Source organism: Puma concolor, chromosome B3 (assembly GCF_028749965.1).
Source record: "Puma concolor isolate L17-30 chromosome B3, mPumCon1.1.hap2, whole genome shotgun sequence".
NCBI lineage: Eukaryota > Metazoa > Chordata > Mammalia > Carnivora > Felidae > Puma > Puma concolor.
In genome coordinates this window covers 108,707,591-108,726,130 of record NC_141672.1, presented here as the reverse complement: position 1 = coordinate 108,726,130, position 18,540 = coordinate 108,707,591, and the positions used below count along the sequence as shown (strand labels likewise).

Here is an 18,540-nt window from a genome sequence, read left to right as displayed (position 1 = left end):
ACTTTTTCTACTGTTAATATGCCTAGAAAGGGAAGTGGCCACACTCATACACTGCTAATGGGCATATATAGTTGGTTCAACCTCTGGTGACAATCTGGCAATACCTTTCTTAAAAAGCACATACTCTTTGACCCAACAAATCCTGCAGTCAAGATTGCAGGTGTTTACCTATAAATATTCTCAGTGTAAAATGTTCTCAGTGTAAAACACGGTATTTGCTGCAGCAGTGTTTAACAGCAAAAGATGGGAACTAAACTAAATGCCCTTCAATAAGGGAACAATTAAATACATTTTCGTACATCCACATAACAGAATACTATGTAGCTGTTAAAAAGAACTTGAACTAATAAGCAACTAGAAATAAACTGCTATGGAACAAATTCTGAGATATACAGGCTGAGTAAAAAATAAACAGTTTTTTGGGGGTGCCTGGGTGGCTCAGTCAGTTGAGCATCTGACTTCAGCTCAAGTCATGATCTCACGGTTTGTGGGTTCGAGCCCCATGTTGGGCTCTGTGCTAACAGCTCAGAGTCTGGAACCTGCTTCAGATTCTGTGTCTCCCTTTCTCTCTGCCCCTCTCATGCTTGTGCTCTCTTTCTTTCAAACAAACATTAAAAAAAAGTAAAAGAAACACGTTTTATAGAACAGTAACCACAGTAGGTTACCATTTGTGTGGGAAAAAAAATACATAAATTTGTATTTATAAGTGCGTAGAAGGTGTCTGGAAATAGCAGTATTATTCTCCAGGGAGAGAAACTGGGTGGCTGGGATTCCGATAAAGGAAACTTGTTTTTCACTGTATGGTCATTTACCTTTGAATTTTGCCTATGTATGTCTTACGTGTTAAAAAAATAGTTACTAATTTTGGTAGAGGAGTATTTCAAAGATGTCTTGCAATTTTTCCTTTTAGGCAAATGTGCAGGCAATACTGGACTTGAAAAGGGCATATGAGTGGCAGGATAGACACTGTCTCTGCAACTTTGTCTCATTTCCTCTAAATGGCCAACTTCTCTTTACCCAATTCAGAGTATCAGAGTGATTATGGCAGTCTTAAAATATGTCCACAAATTCTTTGATATTCCTCCCTTCAAGGGAGGCCTAATTCCCCTCACGTTGTGTGGGTTGTACTTAGCAACTTACTTCTAATAAACCGAATGTGGTGGAAGCAATGTACAACCTACACAAGGTGATAAAAGGGATCGTGGGCTCCTCTTTGCTTTTTCTCTTGGATTACTTCTCTTGGGAAGCCAGCTGCTGTGATGTGAGGACACTCAAGTAGGCCACCCTATGGAGAGGTCGATGAGACTAGAAACTGAAGCCTCCTGCTAACAGCCATGTGAGTGAGTCAACTTGGAAGGAGATCCTCCAGGATTGGTTAGGTTAGATAAGCTTTCAGATAATGGCAGCCCCAGGTGACATCTGGCTTGCAACCTCATGAGAGACCCTGAGACAGAACCAGCCACCTAAGCCATTCCTGAACTCTTGATCCAAAGAAACTATATGAGATAATATTTATTGTTTTGGACAGCTATGCTTTGGGGGTAATTTGTTACTTTACACTAGATAACCTAGCACTGTCTTACCCTGAGTAGACAAAGAATTCACTTAACTTACTGATTACTTCCTGGAGCAAATATTTACTGAGCCTCTATTATTTGCCAGGCATTATGCTAAGTACTGAAGTTACAAAAAACAGCTACAAAGATACCAAGGTCCAATCCTGGGCTGGGAGCAAATGTTTATTAAAAGCCTACTTTGTGGAATTCATTGGTCTACCTACTGAAGAAGAAAGGTTAATAAGGCTGGCTGCTTGTCCTCAACATAAGTGACTGAAAAAGGGAAAAGGAAGAGGGAAGAGGTCACATGTTACTCCAACAGGCTTGAGTTTTCAAATGGAAACATTAGCATTTGTATATACATTGCTTTTAAATCTTATTTCAATCTCAATTGTCAATCCTGACTGATGTTGACAACTACTCTCTGGATAAAGGTTAGCATGCATGTATCTCTCTCTCTCTTTCTCATCATTTGTTCATTTAACAAAAGAACACCTACTCTGGGCCAGTCACTGTTCTAAAGTGATGGGATGTAACAACGCTTAAAACTAATCAGCCCTTGCTCTTATGCAACTTCTTCAAATGATGGGAGAGAGATAATAAATAAATGAACAAGTAAATGTATGTTAGTGGTAAACCCTATGAAGGAAAATAAAGCAGAAGCAGAGGAAAAGAGAATGTGAGGGTTGAGGATGTTGTTATTTTATAAAGGTGGTCAAGAAAAGCCTTATTGAGAAGGGAATGTTCAAGCTGAGATCCCTGACAAAGGTGAGAGAGTGAGCTGTGTGGAAGTTAGAATGAAGAACACTTTAGGCAGAGGAAAATGCGGACCCCATAATGGGAATGTGCCTGCCATGTTTTAAGGAACAGCAAAATGGATATGAGGCTCTAGTGGAGTGAAACAGATGAAGTCAGGGAGATGAGGGCGGGCCAGCTCATGGAGGTGAGGGGTTGAGGGACACAAACAGGCAGCCACCTGGATTTGGCACCGGGGCCATAGTTTGCAGACTAACTCCTTGCAGGGCAAATGATAGAAGCCAAAGGGAAACACTATATAGGGCCAGACTTTGGCCTCAGCATACATTCTCTCACTGAAACAAAACTATAAATCAGAGCTGGCATACTTTTATTGACATTAGGCACTCAAAAGTTATTTGTTGAACAGTTAAAAATGTTTTGAAGATTAACTCTGGAACACAAGCCATTCATAAACTGAGGACTCTCCATATACAAGAAGATATGTTAATTTCTTTCTTGACCTAGCGAATTATCCTAGATATAATAATCTTATGGTGTGAAAGAGACGTCCCTTTAAAGGTTCCAAGAGAGGGATGCCTGGCTGGCTCCGTTGGTGGAACATAAGACTCTCAATCTTGGGGTCATGAGTTTGAACTCCACAGTGGGGGTTGAGTTTATTAAAAAAAAAAAAAAAAAGGTTACTGGATTATTAAGGATTAATGGCTCTCTATTAATTGTGACCAAACTGCTTTGTTGAATTTTTGTGTTTGGCTTTTCAGTCTCCTCTCTGGTTGTCAGCACTTTTTCTTATCATTATTAGGTCTACCTTTTACAGTAGCAGTTGTTTCCTTATCACCAACTTCTGTATCACATCCAACTTCCTTCTTGTAATCTATTCTAGAGGAAATCTGGGAATCAACACTGATAAAAGCTCAATCATCAGGCCCTATAGGTCTTCTTATTTGACTTCATGGCCACATACATTCGATATCCATTAATGCCATGATTCTCTTAAGAGTCTGTTATATTTGGAATTCAATGTTCATGGGGTAGGGTGCCTGGCTGGCTTAGTCGGTATAGAGTGCGACTCTTGATCTTGGGGTTGTGAGTTTGAGCCCCAAGCTGGGTGTGCAGATAGCTAAAAATAAAAAATCTTTAAAAACAAACAGCGACATTAAAAAACAAAGTTCATGGGGAAAAATTCTACAGCTAGTAGACCAAGGAATCAGTCAGACAACCATTTCTGGCAACTCCCTACAACTAGTTTGTCAGTGAGCTTTTAGATGCAGAGTGAGTGAGTGAGTGAGTGAGTGTGTGTGTGTGTGTGTGTGTGTGTGTGTGTGTGGTCAATGTCCAATAAATAATTTAAAATTGAAGATTTGTTTTTATTCCTCTTTTAAGTTTGTTATTTCTACCAATAGGCAATGAGGATTTTAGTACAGGTGCCAAGAATGCCCAGACATGACTAGAAAATGAAACCTACATCTTTTTTTTTTTTTTAATGTTTATTTTCTTTTTGAGAGAGAGAGAGAGCGTGCGTGCTAGTGGGGGAGCGGCAGAGAGAGAGGGAGACACAGAATCTGAAGTGGGATCCAAGCTCTGAGCTGTCAGCACAGAGCCTGATGCGGGGCTCAAACTCACCGTGAGATCATGACCTGAGCTGAAGTTGGAAGCTTAACCCACTGAGCGACCCAGGTGCCCCGAAACATACATCTTTAATCCTCTCCTAGAGAGAGAAACCAAAAAGCATTGCTTAAGGCAGTGGTTCTCAAAGTGTAGTTCAGGGATCCCTGGAAGTCCCAAAGATAGCTTCAAGGGATCTGCAAAGTCAAAACTGTTTTCATAAAATACTAAGACAAAGTTGTCTTTTTATTTTCATATCCTCCTGAATTTATTAAAGAGTTTTGCAAAGGCAGGGGTGCCTGGGTGGCTCAGTTGGTTAAACATCCAACTTCAGTGCGGCTCACGGGTTCGAGCCCCGTGTTGGGCTCTGTGCTGACAGCTCAGAGCCTGGAGCCTATTTCAGATTCTGTGTCTCCCTCTCTCTCTGCCCCTCCCCTACTCACACTCTCTCTTGAAAATAAACATTAAAAAATATTTTTTAAAAAAGAGTTTTTCAGAGGCTGCATGACATGTGGTATTTCAACAAATCAATATCCAGCTTGTCTTCTATTAGGCCATACATTTAAAACATTTGTAAAAGTGTTGGGGTGCCTGGCTAGCTCAGTTGGATAAGTATCCAACTCTTGATTTCACTTCAGGTCATGATCTCACAGTTTGTGGGATTGAGTCCCACATCGAGTTCTGGGTTGACAGCACAGAGCCTGTTTGGGACTCTTTCTCCCCTTCTCTGCCCCTCCACCACTCACACTCTCTCTCAAAAAGAAACATTTAAAAATAAATAAAACATTTGTAAAATGTAAAACAAAGCTACTCTTCCTACTAAATATTTTTGTTTTAGAAACTATTTTTCATAAACATGTTAGCATGTAATAGGTTTTTTACTGTTTTTAAATGGGTTAATAAATACATAAACAGTTCCTCAGTTTTAGATTCCTTCTATGATAAATATCAAGAGATATAATATCAATAGATACAAACAAAAGCTCTTAAAAGTCCTTCATATCTGTCTATTTATTTAGTAATCTCTTCACCTAACTGGGGGATTCAAACTCATGACCCAAGATCAAGAGTCACATGCTCTTCTGACTGAGCCAGCCAGGTACCCCTTAATAATTTTTTAAGGGTGAAAGGAGTCTTGAATCCAAAAAGTATTAGAACTGCTGACTTAAGGCATAAAACCCAGGCACTGTTTTATTTCTGCCTTCTTTTTCTTAAGTAAACTCCATGCCCAATGTGGGGCTTGAACTCATGACCGTGAGATCAAGAGTCACATGTTCTACCGACTGAGCCAGTGAGGTGCCTCTACTTCTGCCTTTTTATAGAGATGTTAACTAAACTGCTAGGAAGCTGGGAAGACATAGAGTTGGGGACCAGCCAGTTCTACCACTATTGTCAATTTTGCCTTCTGGAGATCTGCCTGCCCAGCTGGAATTCTAAGTTATGAGAATTCTGGACCCTGAAGAGAGGCAACTGACAAACTGTAAAGGAAGCAGGGAACTTTGACATAACCAGGAGAGATCATGGGCTGAAAAAGGAGGAAGCAGGCTGGCTTTCTGTGGCATTTGGATAAGAGCCAGTCACCATGGCTGTCATTCTGCCTCGGAACTCTTTGAACACATGTCTTCCTCTCCATCCCACACTACAACCACCAGAGTCCAAGTCCTTATTAACTCACCTGTAGACTACTCTAACAGCCTCTGAATTGTGTCCCTAACTGCAGGCTTTAATGCTTTCTGTCAGTCCAGCTGGTAAACCACTATCAGATCAAACTACCTGATACACTGCTTTTATGCAATTAGCTAGCAAATATATATCACTTATTATACCCCATCATTATGCCAAGAACTACTGGAGATTCAAAATTTTCACTGAATTTAAAGTTTTACTCTCTTTGGGGGAAGGGGGAAAATGAATATACAAAAATTGTTAATAAAAAAATTACATATGCTACATACTATGGTAGAGCTATGTAGATCGGAGAAGGAAGAATAGGTAGGATTGCATAAATCTTAAAAGGATCTGGGATGAGCATGACACACATAAGGAAGAGGGAGATGATGAGGAGTTGAGACTATTTCAGAGAGTAGGAAAAAAAGCCTTGAAGTCCATCTAGGGGCACCTAGATAGCTCAGTCAGTTAAGCATTTGACTCCTAATTTCAGTTCAGGTCATGATCTCATGTCATGGTTCATGAGTTCAAATCCCATCATGGGCTCTGTGCTTGACAGCCTGCTTGAGATTCCCTCTCTCTCTCTGCCCTTCCCCTGCTTAGGCATGTGTGTGTACATGTTCTCTCTCTCTCTCAAAATAAATAAACATTAAAAAAAAAAAAGTTAAAAAAAAGTCAGCTGAATGCCTGATGCTAAAAATACTTGTTAATTGTTTGATTGGTGCACTAATGCATTAACTTATAGATAGAAAATAAGATAAAAACTTTTAATTTGTGTGCTGGTTTGCTTAATTTACCTTCCCCCAACAACTGTTGCTCATCCACTGCTTTCTAAATATGGTTAAGAACGAAGGTTATGGTTTTCAGCCTCTTTTTGTTAATTACTTGACTCCTTTACACAATTCCCATGCCCCTTCTTCCCAATAGCCATTCTCTATGTTTAATGTACAAACTTTTGTATATATTCATATAAAATGTATACTATTGTTTTGATTTCATGTATTTTACATATATAGGACTATATTATAGACTTCATTCTGGTTTTTTTTTTCCACTTGGTACTATGTTGTTAAGAATCATCTGTACTGTTGTATCTAACCCATAGGTTATTTGTAATGTCTATATCTATCATTTAATAATAACATCTAATGAGTTCCTATCAGCAGTTAGGAGCTATGGAGATACACAGAAAATAGAAGCCATGGTCCCTATCCTATCTTCATGTATCTTACAATCCAGCTGGAACAGATAAACACACACACACACATAATAACATGCTATCAGGTAGCAATGGATAAAGACAGAGTAAAGTTCGGTTGAAGAGCTGAGTGAACTATACCTTACCATAATATATTTAGTAAAACAGGAAGACAGGAAGGATGTGGCATCTAGATTTAAATGAACTGATATGAAATTGTAAAATAACATTTAAAAAATTTCTAGACTTTCCTCTAGATGGTGCTAAAGCAACCATATTGTCTATACTATAACTGAAATTTCCTTCAACATTATAATGAATAGGAGGTGATTTATGACTTGTTAGCAACTTGATAGCTCCACCTCCACCAATTTTTTTGCCCTTTGGTTCCCAGTCTTGGGCAGTGAGAAATCCTGGACATTGCTAAGAAATTAAAACCACAGACAACTCAAACCCCAATGGTTTCTCATCCAATCTACAAAGAGCTATAAATTCAAAGCAATGTGCTATTTGTGTGTGTTTGGAAGTGGAGGAATGGGATTGAATAATTTTCTGTCTCTGCTTCCAGGGAATTTATAATCTAGAATGAAACAGAATGGGCAAAACACTTAAATAGAGCAGAAGACCTCATTACCGGCAATGCTTTCCACTACTACTCCAACACATCACAGGGATGCATAGAGTAGGTAATGAATATTCTAACCTGCTTAAGGAAAGAAATGGTTCTTTAGGGACTAGTAATAAGTTTTTAAAGACTGGCTTAAAATAAAGTTGTTGGATGTACATATAGTAGCCACCCAAGGTTCTGATGTATTTTAGGTATCTGGACCAAATAGAATCCCTGTTTAGGAACAGCCACAGCGTGCATTCCACACAGACTTTCAGTATCTTAGGTAATATGGTATAACAATACAGAGATGTGAACTGAACTCTAAGATTTCATGTTAAGAGGTTTTATTGGTTTGTTTTTAAAAATATTCTGAATAACTTAACTTCTAGTACACAGAGATGGTGGCGACAGCAGTGGTTTATGAGATAGTAAGATATGAGAGAGCTGATACAAGTGAGTAAGAAACAAAACACCTTCTACTTCCTCCTCAAGAGGACAGCATCTGTAGAAAACTACAGTGTTGGTATCTGGAGAACACCTGTAAGAAGCTTCTAACAGGCATCCTCCCTCAGTTACCACTGCCAGAGCAGCTTACAAACCTTTAGGTCATCTTCTATCGTTGCTATGTCAAGAACAGTTTCTCCCTGTATAGGCCTCTTGACAGCTCCTGTCACAATCTTTCCCCTCTAACGCTAGTGATGAATGGATTGGGAATGCCCATAGTGAGTAAGAGGCTGAGCGATGGCTCACTGCTCGTAATTAATAGCATAATATTAGGCACCAATTGTAGTTACCTGGTTTAAAAAAATAACTAGGCTAATAAAGAATGGGTGTGGACTGCTCAGCTGCCTTACCCAGAGTCACCCTTTTAGGAAAAGCTTAAAACTAACTGAGCCTCTATAATTTAGCCAGAAGTCTACTTCAAATTAAAAAACTAAAAAAAAAAAAAAAAAAAAAAAAAAAAAAAAAAAAAAAAAAAAATACTGGGAAATACTGAAAATACTGGGGCACCTGGCTGGCTCAGTTGGTAGAACATGTGACTCTAGGTCTTAGGGTTGTGCATTCGAGCCCTTCGCCCTTCGTTGGGTGTGGAGTTTACTTAAAATAGAAAGGGAAGGGAAAAGAAGGGAAGGGAAAGGAAGAGAAGGGAAGGGAAGGGAAGGGAGGGGAGGGAAGGAAAAAAAAAGAAAAGAGAAGAGAAGAAAAAAAAAATAATTTAGCCCAAAGTGACTTCTTTTGGTTCTTAATTATATGGCATCTGCTAACTGTATCATTAATAGGGCTCTTCATACATGCTACTTGGTGGTATAATTATTTGCATATTATTTATTTGAAAATACTTCAGTTACAAGATTTCCTGAAAATGAACTCCCATACACAAAACGAATGTGAAAAAACAACTTCTCAGCTTCAGGAAACAAAGCTGCCTATTTGACATTAAATGGCAAAAATGTGACAGGGTATATACATTTCTTTTCATTCAAGCCCATTTGAAAGTAAACAGGACTAGCCTTAAGCAATGTTGTTCAAGATGTTCTTCGACTTAGTAAAGGTTTACATTTTTTAAATTAATTTTTTTTAATGTTTATTTATTTTTGAGAGAGAGACAGAGGGCTAACAGGGGAGGGGCAGAGAAAGAGGGAGACACAGATTCTGAAGACGGCTCCAGGCTCTGAGCTGTCAGCCCAACACAGGGCTCAAACTCACAAACCGTGAAATCATGACCTGAGAAGAAGTCAGACGTTTAACTGACTGAGAAAGTTTACATTTTAATGTAACCAAATCTTTTCCTTTGTGATTTCTTCCTTTACTTTTATGGTTAGACTTTTCATCTAGAAATATGGATATTTATTTAGTATTATTTTAATTAAATGGTTTTATAAGAACCAAACAAACATGTACCCCTTTAATAAATCTTGATTTTATATACATGTATGTACATATATTTATATACTTATACACAAACATACATATAAACTTATCTTTTCTATTTTGGAAATGTTTTTATTTTTTTAACTTTAAAAAATTAAGGTACAATTAACAAAGTTATAATATATTTGAAGTGTACAATGTGAACATTTACATTTCATTTGTTTTTGAGAGAGAGAAAGAGAGAGAGAGAGAGAGAGAGAGAGAGAGAGAGAGAGAGAGACAAAGCACAGGTGGGGGAGGGGCAGAGAGAGAGAGAGAGACACACACAAACACACAGAATTCGAAGCAGGCTCCAGTCTCTGAGCTGTCAGCACAGAGCCCAAGGTGGGGCTCAAACTCACAAACCGTGAGATCGTGACCTGAGCCGAAGTCAGACGCTTAACTGACTGAGCCACCCAGGCGCCCCATAATGTGAACATTTAAGATCTGTACACACGGGGTACCTGGGCGGCTCAGTCGGTTAAGCAGCTGACTTTGGCTCAAGTCATGATCTTGCAGTCCGTGAGTTTGAGCCCCATGTAGGGCTCTGTGCTGACAGCTCAGAGCCTGGAGCCTGCCTCAGTTTCTGTGTGTCCCTCTCTCTCTGCCCCTCCCCAGCTCGTGCTCTGTCTCCCTCTCAAAAATAAATCAACTAAACAAAATTATTATCTGTATACATTTATATAAACTTAGATAAATAAACATGAGTTTCTAAATCAGTTTTTTTTCCTTCACAGAGGGTTTCCCCAATTCCTATTTCTAAAGATCCTTTCTATTTCCACTGGTTTGCTTATAAATTAGGGTCTGTTTCTAGACAGCCAAATGGTTCTACTGGGCCATTACCAAACAGCATTTTTAGTGTGTTTTTTTCTTTATTAGTTTTAAGTAAATGGCAAAAGATTTCCCTCTTAACCCCAACACATATATTGTACACTAAATGAGTATTCTGATAATCATGTTAGCTATTGTCAGTGTAAGATGAAGATGTAAACTCTGCAAGGTTTTTCCTCAAAGCTGTACTGTCTCCTTTTTTAATGTTCTGTGTAATGGTCTCTCTCTACCAATGCCCAACTCCTCAGCTTCCTACTTTCAGGTTGACGTGATAAAGACAAGCTACTGGAGTTAGCAGAGAGGATCGCTTTCCCTTTAACACATGGTTGTCCTTCCCTAGTATAGGTATCTTCTGCCTACAGATTTTCTATACCTCCTCTAAACTTAAATCTATCTCAATCCTCTAAGTCCCAAGACTTCCAGACACATATTTTTTTGTTGTCTCTTATGACTGAACTTATTTTATTTAGAAATTATTGATTACTTTCATTTCTTATCTGATATCCCAAAATGTATCCCTATGCCTGATATTTCTATTTCTAGATAAATGTTCTGATTTAAAAAATGATATTTGGGGTGCCTGGCTGGTTCAGTTAGTGGGGTGTGCAACTCTTGATCTCAGGGTTGTGAATTCAAGCCCCAAGTTGAGTGTACAGATTACTTGAACATAAAAATCTTAAAAAAAGTAAAAAACGATTTTAACAACTATACTTTGAAATTGTACCTGCTGTTGTCTCAAGGGAGGTGACCTCGGTGAACAAGGGAGGAAGACTTTCTATTGTCTACCCTTTTTGTATCTTCTGAATGTTGTGCCACTTCATATATGCATGCAAACAATAAAAAGTGGCACCTGCTCTCCCAACCCCCCCAAATGATGCTGCATTAGAAGAGATAACATCTATATATTTTTTCTTTTCCCTACATAAGTATTCAGCAGCTACTCAGTAACTAATGAATAACCCCAATACTGGCTTAACCCATCACACAGGGTTTAGATAGGAACCAGATTCCATCTCTGGCTGATGAGCTAGCTGACAGAGTAGGAACTCCTCAACTACTTACTCTTCCTTCTTTCAAAAAGTTAAGAATCTCAGTTTCTTATTTTCAACCCAGGGTGGTTTCACCAAATTTCTAGTGGCATGGGTATGACTGTGTGTGTGTGCGCGCGTGTGTGTGCGCGTGTGTGTGTGCTGGGGTTCAGGGAAGTTCAGCAATAAAGAGTTTGTATGTTATTAAAATGTAGTGTTAAGATCTAGAATTTTTTAAGACACCACAACTAAACTAAACTGAATCCTTTATTTCTGATGCTTTGTTTAAAGTTATAACAATTCTACTTTTTCAAAATTCACCTAAGGGTTAATAATGTAAAAACCAAACCCACTATACACATTTTACTTCACTGGGCTCACATTTAAAAGCAAATGTCTGTATCTGTCTGACAGTCAATTTGAACTGGAGTCAATTCAAATTCTTGCCTTTTATTTATGTCTTGCTGCCAGACAAAATTTGTTGCAGAATTTGCAACAGGCCTCCATCTCCCTCTTCCACTTATAAGATGAACCATCAGCAGCATCCTAGACCTTAACTGTTACCACGCTGAGTGTGGCCACTCAGTTAAGACTTAGACTAATATAATCTCACCAAAGTTGTAGAAGAAGTTTCTCAAGTTCTAATGATATAAAAAGTAAAGATGCTTAGTCCCAGGCACAATAGGCTAAATATTTTGTTGCTCTCTGATTTTGGGGGTGGTGGTGGTGGTGGTGGTGGTGGGGTGGGAATGTACAGTATTTCTCCTTGATGGTTTTCAAGATAATAGTTACCATTTTGGGGATGAAAAGTATAGCACAGGGAATACAGTCAGTCAGTAATATTGTAATCAGGTAGGGTGACATATGGTAACTACACTTATCATGGTGAGCATAACATATGTGGAATTGTCGAATCACTACACTGTACACCTGAAACTAATTTAACATTGCATGTCTACTAAACTTCAGTAACAAATAAAAAGCATTGGGGCTCCTGGGTGGCTTAGTCGGTTAAGCATCCAACTCTTTTAAATTTTTTTTTCAACGTTTATTTATTTTTGGGACAGAGAGAGACAGAGCATGAACGGGGGAGGGGCAGAGAGAGAGGGAGACACAGAATCGGAAACAGGCTCCAGGCTCTGAGCCATCAGCCCAGAGCCCGACGCGGGGCTCGAACTCACGGACCGCGAGATCGTGACCTGGCTGAAGTCGGACGCTTAACCGACTACGCCACCCAGGCGCCCCTAAGCATCCAACTCTTGATTTTGGCTCAGGTTATGATCTCACGGTTCCTGAGATCGAGACATGCAACAGGCTCTCCACTGACAGTGCAGAGCCTACTTGGGATTCTCTCTCTCTCTCCCTCTCTCTCTCTCTCTGCCTCTTCCCCACTCGTGCTGTCTCTCTCAAAACAAACAAACCTACTTCATTAAAAAAATAAAAGTAAATAAAAAGCATTGCTTGTAATTAAAAAGTTATTGTGTTTAAGTGTCTTCCATATATTATCTCATTTAATCCTCTCAACAATCTCCACAGTAGTATCATTCCCGTTTTATAGATGAAGAAATGGAAGGTTAGAACATCTGTTCCTTTGCTAAATAAGACACAAAGTCAGGATGTGAATCCAAATCAGTCTGACTCTGATCTCTGACTTTTTACTATGTTGCCTCATAAGATGAGGATACACTTCTGGGTTCTCAGCAGCCCACATTTCCAGGTGTAAAACACTAAATGGTCTGTGTACTGCACTTGAGAATAAAATTGTGGACTACAGTCAAAGACATCAACACTTGTAGGTTTATTTTTAGCTGAGGAGCAGGTTATTGATTTTATGTTTGACCTCTCTATACCAGAAAAGAAACAGAAGCAGCAATAAAGCAGTATACTGGTGGCAAAGGGGAAGATACATAGAGAAGAAGAAGCAAGAAGCAAAAAAGAAAATGTCAGAGTAAAAGGCAGCAAGAGGCAGAAACAGGAAAAAGAGTTAGGGGACAGAAACTCAACAGTGCAAAGCTGCAATGTTATTATGAAACACATAATGTGTTTCCTTTGTATTCTATTGATGATATGAAAATCAAAGCTCAGTTCTTGAAGATCTGGAAAATTTCAGAAGTACCTTTTTTTAAGTCATGAAAAAAAAAGAATGTAAATTGATTAAATCAATCATGATGCATCCTTAACATGGAATGTGTGGTTTTATTTATTTATTTATTTATTTATTTTTTAAATTTTTTTTTTCAACGTTTTATTTTATTTTTGGGACAGAGAGAGACAGAGCATGAACGGGGGAGGGGCAGAGAGAGAGAGGGAGACACAGAATCGGAAACAGGCTCCAGGCTCTGAGCCATCAGCCCAGAGCCCGACGCGGGGCTCGAACTCACGGACCGCGAGATCGTGACCTGGCTGAAGTCGGACGCTTAACCGACTGCGCCACCCAGGCGCCCCGGAATGTGTGGTTTTAAAAAATGTTATGGGAAGGGTGCCTGTGTAGCTCAGTCAGTTAAGTGTCCAACTCTTGATTTTGGCTCAGGTCATGATCTCACAGTTTATGAGTTGGGGCTCTGTGTCAGGCTCTGTGCTGACAGTGAGAAGCCTGCTTGGGATTCTCGTATCCCTATCTCTCTGCCCCTTCCCTCTCTATCTCCATCTAAATAAATAAGTCAACATTAAAAAAAAATAAAAAATGTTATGGGAGACAATTTAATGTTAGGAGAATGTTCATTATATATTCATCTATAAACAAAGAAGATTACAAATATACATAGACAGGTCCCAATTTGTTAAAACTAAAGCTATTACAAAGGTGTATCTATAATATAACAATCATAACAGTAGTTATCTCTGGGTGATTTATGATTTTATTCTTTGTGATTTATGCTTCTCTTTTCTGTTTCCTAGGTTTTCAATAACAAGTTACTAATTTTTTTTGAGAACTATAATTATTTTTTCAAAACTTCTTCATCACCGAAAATAGACATTCTGTAACCATTAAGCACTAATTCCCTGTTTCCTCTGCCCTCTGTCTCCTAATAACTCTATTCTACTTTCTGTCTCTATAAATTTGCCTATTCTAGATACCTCATATAAATTGAATCATATACTATTTATTCTTGTGTCTGTTCACTTAGCATGTTTTCATGATTTATCTACATTGTAGCAAGAATCAAAATTTCATTCCTTTTTATTGCTGAATAACATTCCATTGTTATACCACATTATGTTTATTCATCTGTTGGTGAATTTGGTTGTTTCTATCTTTTAGTTACTATGAATAATTTTGCTACCAATATTATATTTGTGTACAAATTTTGTTTGAACACCTGTTTTTAATTAGCTGTGGTATATACCTAGGAATGGAATTGCTAGATCATATGTTAATTGTATGTTTAACTTTTTGAGGAACAACCACACTGTTTTCCAGAATGACTACAAGATTTTATGTTCCCATCTATAATCCAACAAGGGTTCCAATTTCTTCATATCTTCTCCAATACTTGTTATTTTCTTCCTTTCTCTCTTTCTTTCTCTCTCTCTCTCTCTCTCTCTTTTTCTTTCTTTCATAATAGCCATCCCGTTAAGTGTGAAGTATCTCAGTGTGGTATCTCACTGTAGTTTCACTTTCCATTTCCCTTGTGATTAATAATTCTGAACATCTTTTCATGTGCTTATTGGTCATTAATACATCTTCTTTGGCAAAATGTTGATTCAAGTCCTCTGAGCTATTCTGAATTAGATTGGTTGGGTTTTTTGTTGTTGAGTTGTAGGAATTCTTTATATATACTGGATATAACCCCTTATCAGATACACGATTTGCAAATATTTTCTCTCATTCTGTTAGTTGTCTTTTTAACTCCCATCACAGTATATCTTTCGATGAACAAAAGTTTTTAATTTCAATGGAATCAAATTTAACTATTTTTTTGTTCATTGCTCATGCTTTTGGTGTCATATCCTCAAAAGCAGGCATTTTTAAATCAGTAAAAAATGCAATTAAAAAATATCAGATGAAAAAATAGTTGCTAGTAGTAGGGGAGAAAATAGTTTACTGCCTCTTATTCTGAATTCAAAGCACAGTATAAAAAAGCTCAAAACGAAGACTGTTTTAAGCATCTACGTTCCCCTTCTTACTAGAACATGACCCAGTAGAGGATCTCTTGGTCAAAGGATACGTATAAAAGCTTCTCTACTTCAAAAAAAAAAAAAAAAAAAGAGCAAAAAAGCTTCTCTACTTCCAACTTGCAACTTACTAAGTTTTAGAATAAAAACAAAGCTACCCCCTGGATCAAGAACTCATCAACTATGTCCACCATTTGCAGATGACATATCATTTGCATAGTTTAAAAACAAATGGACTTAGCAATAGCCTTTTGGTACCAAACCATTTCACATGTTCTATGCAATTTACAATTGATCCCAAAGACTTAGGTCTTAAGGCAGAAATCATGGTAAAGGGATTTGTTCCTGGATGTACAAACATCTGTTCTGTCTTCTATTATTATTTTTTGTAATGTTTATTTATTTTTGAGAGAGAGAGAGAGCATGAGTGAGCAGGGGAGGAGCAGAGAGAGAGGAAGACACCGAATCTGAAGCAGGCTCCAGGCTTTGAGCTGTTAGCACAGAGCCTGACATGGGGCTCAAACTCACAAACCATGAGATCGTGACCTGAGCTGAAGTCAGACTTAAACTTAAATGATTGAGCCACATACATGCCCCTATCACCTGTTATTTTTTTTTTTTTCAACGTTTATTTATTTTGGGGACAGAGAGAGACAGAGCATGAACGGGGGAGGGGCAGAGGCAGAGAGAGAGGGAGACACAGAATGGGAAACAGGCTCCAGGCTCTGAGCCATCAGCCCAGAGCCCGACGCGGGGCTCGAACTCACGGACCGCGCGATTGTGACCTGGCTGAAGTCGGACGCTTAACCGACTGCGCCACCCAGGCGCCCCTCACCTGTTATTTTTTATATACCCTTGTTTCGTTTACTTTTTTTTCTCTTCTCTTTAAAAAAAAAAAAGCGTGTCACCTTAAAAAAAGATTCCCTTGGGGGAGCCTACGTGGCTCAGTCGGTTAAACGTCTGACTCCTGATTTAGGATCAGGTCATGATCTCACAGTTTGTGGGTTTGAGCCCTGCTTTGGGCTCCATGCTGATAGTGCAGAGCCTACTTGGGATTCTTTCTCTCCCTCGCCCTCTGCCCCTCCCCCATGCACGCATGCACCCTCTCTCTCTCAAAATAAATAAATAAAATTAAAAGGGTAATCCCTTTAAAAAAAAACAATTCCCTTGGAAGCTGTATTTCCTTAGTATGATTAGAGAAAGAAAAAAGTGTTAAGCCTAATGTCCAGTGCTAATGGCAATGGTTAAAAATAAATGACTGCCAGTGACAGTCTTTACACTGATGCCAAAGTGTGGTACAATTTAGTCCTGTTCTCTAGAAGTTGAATATGCTTTCAGTTGTGCTCTTCTCTTTGCTTTCCTGGTAAAGTCCTCTTTATACTCCCCAGGCCTCATATTTGGGTCAAAGGTCTTTTTAGCTGCCTCTAAATGATCAAGAGCCTGTTAAGAGGGCTCCACATAGTTCTAATTTCTTTGTAAATGAAAATGGCAGACATGTTTTTCAACTGGTGCCTGGAGTGGGGGCAAGGAGGAGGAGGAGGAGGATACATCTGCAACAAATACCTCAAACTCCCAATCAATACTAATTTCAGTTTTTCTAGTCCTCTGTAGAGATGGTGGTAAAGGAAAGTAAGTCACAGTTTCTTAGAAACCTGTAAATATAGCTACATCTTGGGCTGGAGCTGTATCTCATAGGAAACTGGTAGGACTGAGAGGAAACAGAGTTACAAGAGGATGCCTATGAGGAAGGCTGGTTTGAAACTACTCCTACCTCTGTGAAAACCCCAACTATGGGAAGGTAGGAACTGTTTACTTCCATAGCTGATCTCTGGCATACTGTCTAATGTTTAACCTTCCCATGTGATTAGAGATTATGAAAATTTTGAGCACCGTTTCTCCCAGGACTAAAGTTCAAACCAGAGATGTATGTAAAGGGTGAATATAAATTCACACAGAAATTCATGTGAGTTAGTCACCTTTAGAAATGAAAAGACTAAGGAAGATTAGGGCCATTTGTGGTTCATCTAGTAGCTAAGATTTTTTCCCCCAAATTGGTTGTATTCTCAAAACTACTTTTTTTTAATGTTTATTTATTTTTGAGAGAGACAGAGAGAGAGAAAGACAGAATAAGAAGGAGGCTCCAGGTTCTGAACTGTCAGCACAGAGCCCAACATGGGGCTTGAACCCATGAACCATGAGATTATGACCTGAGCCGAAGTCGGATGCTCAACCAACTGAGCCACCCAGGTGCCCTGAAAGCTATTCTTTTTTTATGGGTTTGCCATGTAGTAACATCAGGAATTTTGATAAAGAGTGCCATATTTTAGGTAAAACTCTAGTCCTAAATTTGTCTACTGCAGTTCTGAAAATTATTAGAATACTTTACTATGCTATATATTCTTATGTCCTACCAAACCTCAAGCAGGCAGAACCTCAAATCGGCTTAACAGCAATATCCCCAGGTTTTTTGTTTTTGTTTTTTTAAATCTCACTTATCCTGGTAATCCATTCATCTGCAAGTCGGGGATTTGACTACAGGGAAGGATCAAATCATGTAGGAGTCTTCCAAAACCAGAAACCCAAAGGCAGAAGTGTGGTTATTATTCCCCTAGAGAAGATACTTCCAAAGAGAATCTATATTTCCCAGGAGCCCTTTATTAATATTCTAAGTATAAATCTCTGAGGTTATCCAATAAAGCAATTTGGGATAAAGTCTTCTGCAGAAATGTTTAAAGCTTATGGAACAGTGGTTCCCCAATTTGGGCACATGGGATATACCCTGAGATGATTACAAATACTGACACCTGGCTCCTACCTACAGACATGGTGTTTTAGTTTAGCTGGGCAAAACGTGGGCATCAGGCCTTTCAATCCCTGTCTCCACATTCCAATGTGCAGCAAAATCTGGAAACCACTGTTACAAAAATGGTGTCTTCAAATTTTTCTGCCTTCAGTTCTGGGATTGACAGGAAACACAAATCCTAAGCCCTTATTTCTGGAATCTTTTGGGGCTGAATGAAACAGAGAAAGCACAAGGTAACACCCACCATGTTGGAACCATTTTCACATGACCATAGTATTTTCTCTCCACAGAATTTCAGGCAAAAGTATAATAGAGGGCCAGCTGAAACCACTGTGAAGCAAGTATCAATTTGGGGAGTTGTTAGGTAGATCTGTTATAGCTAGAACTATAAGCAGGCAAAGAACTGGTATAGGGTAGAGACAGAAGACCAAAGTGGGATATCCATCAAATGTAAACCA

General features: G+C 38.7%; 1 protein-coding gene and 1 long non-coding RNA gene across 2 annotated transcripts in view; both read right to left on the bottom strand.

Annotated features, from left to right (window-relative positions):
* ZNF609 (zinc finger protein 609) overlaps positions 1-18,540 on the bottom strand; it is a 212,236-nt gene that overhangs the window by 27,154 nt on the left and 166,542 nt on the right. The window lies entirely within an intron of this gene.
* LOC147580271 (uncharacterized) lies at positions 15,691-18,441 on the bottom strand. The gene is made up of 2 exons (XR_015252708.1): positions 16,115-18,441; positions 15,691-15,882 (listed from the first exon to the last, which is right to left on the bottom strand). It is a non-coding gene; the product is annotated as an uncharacterized LOC147580271 (long non-coding RNA).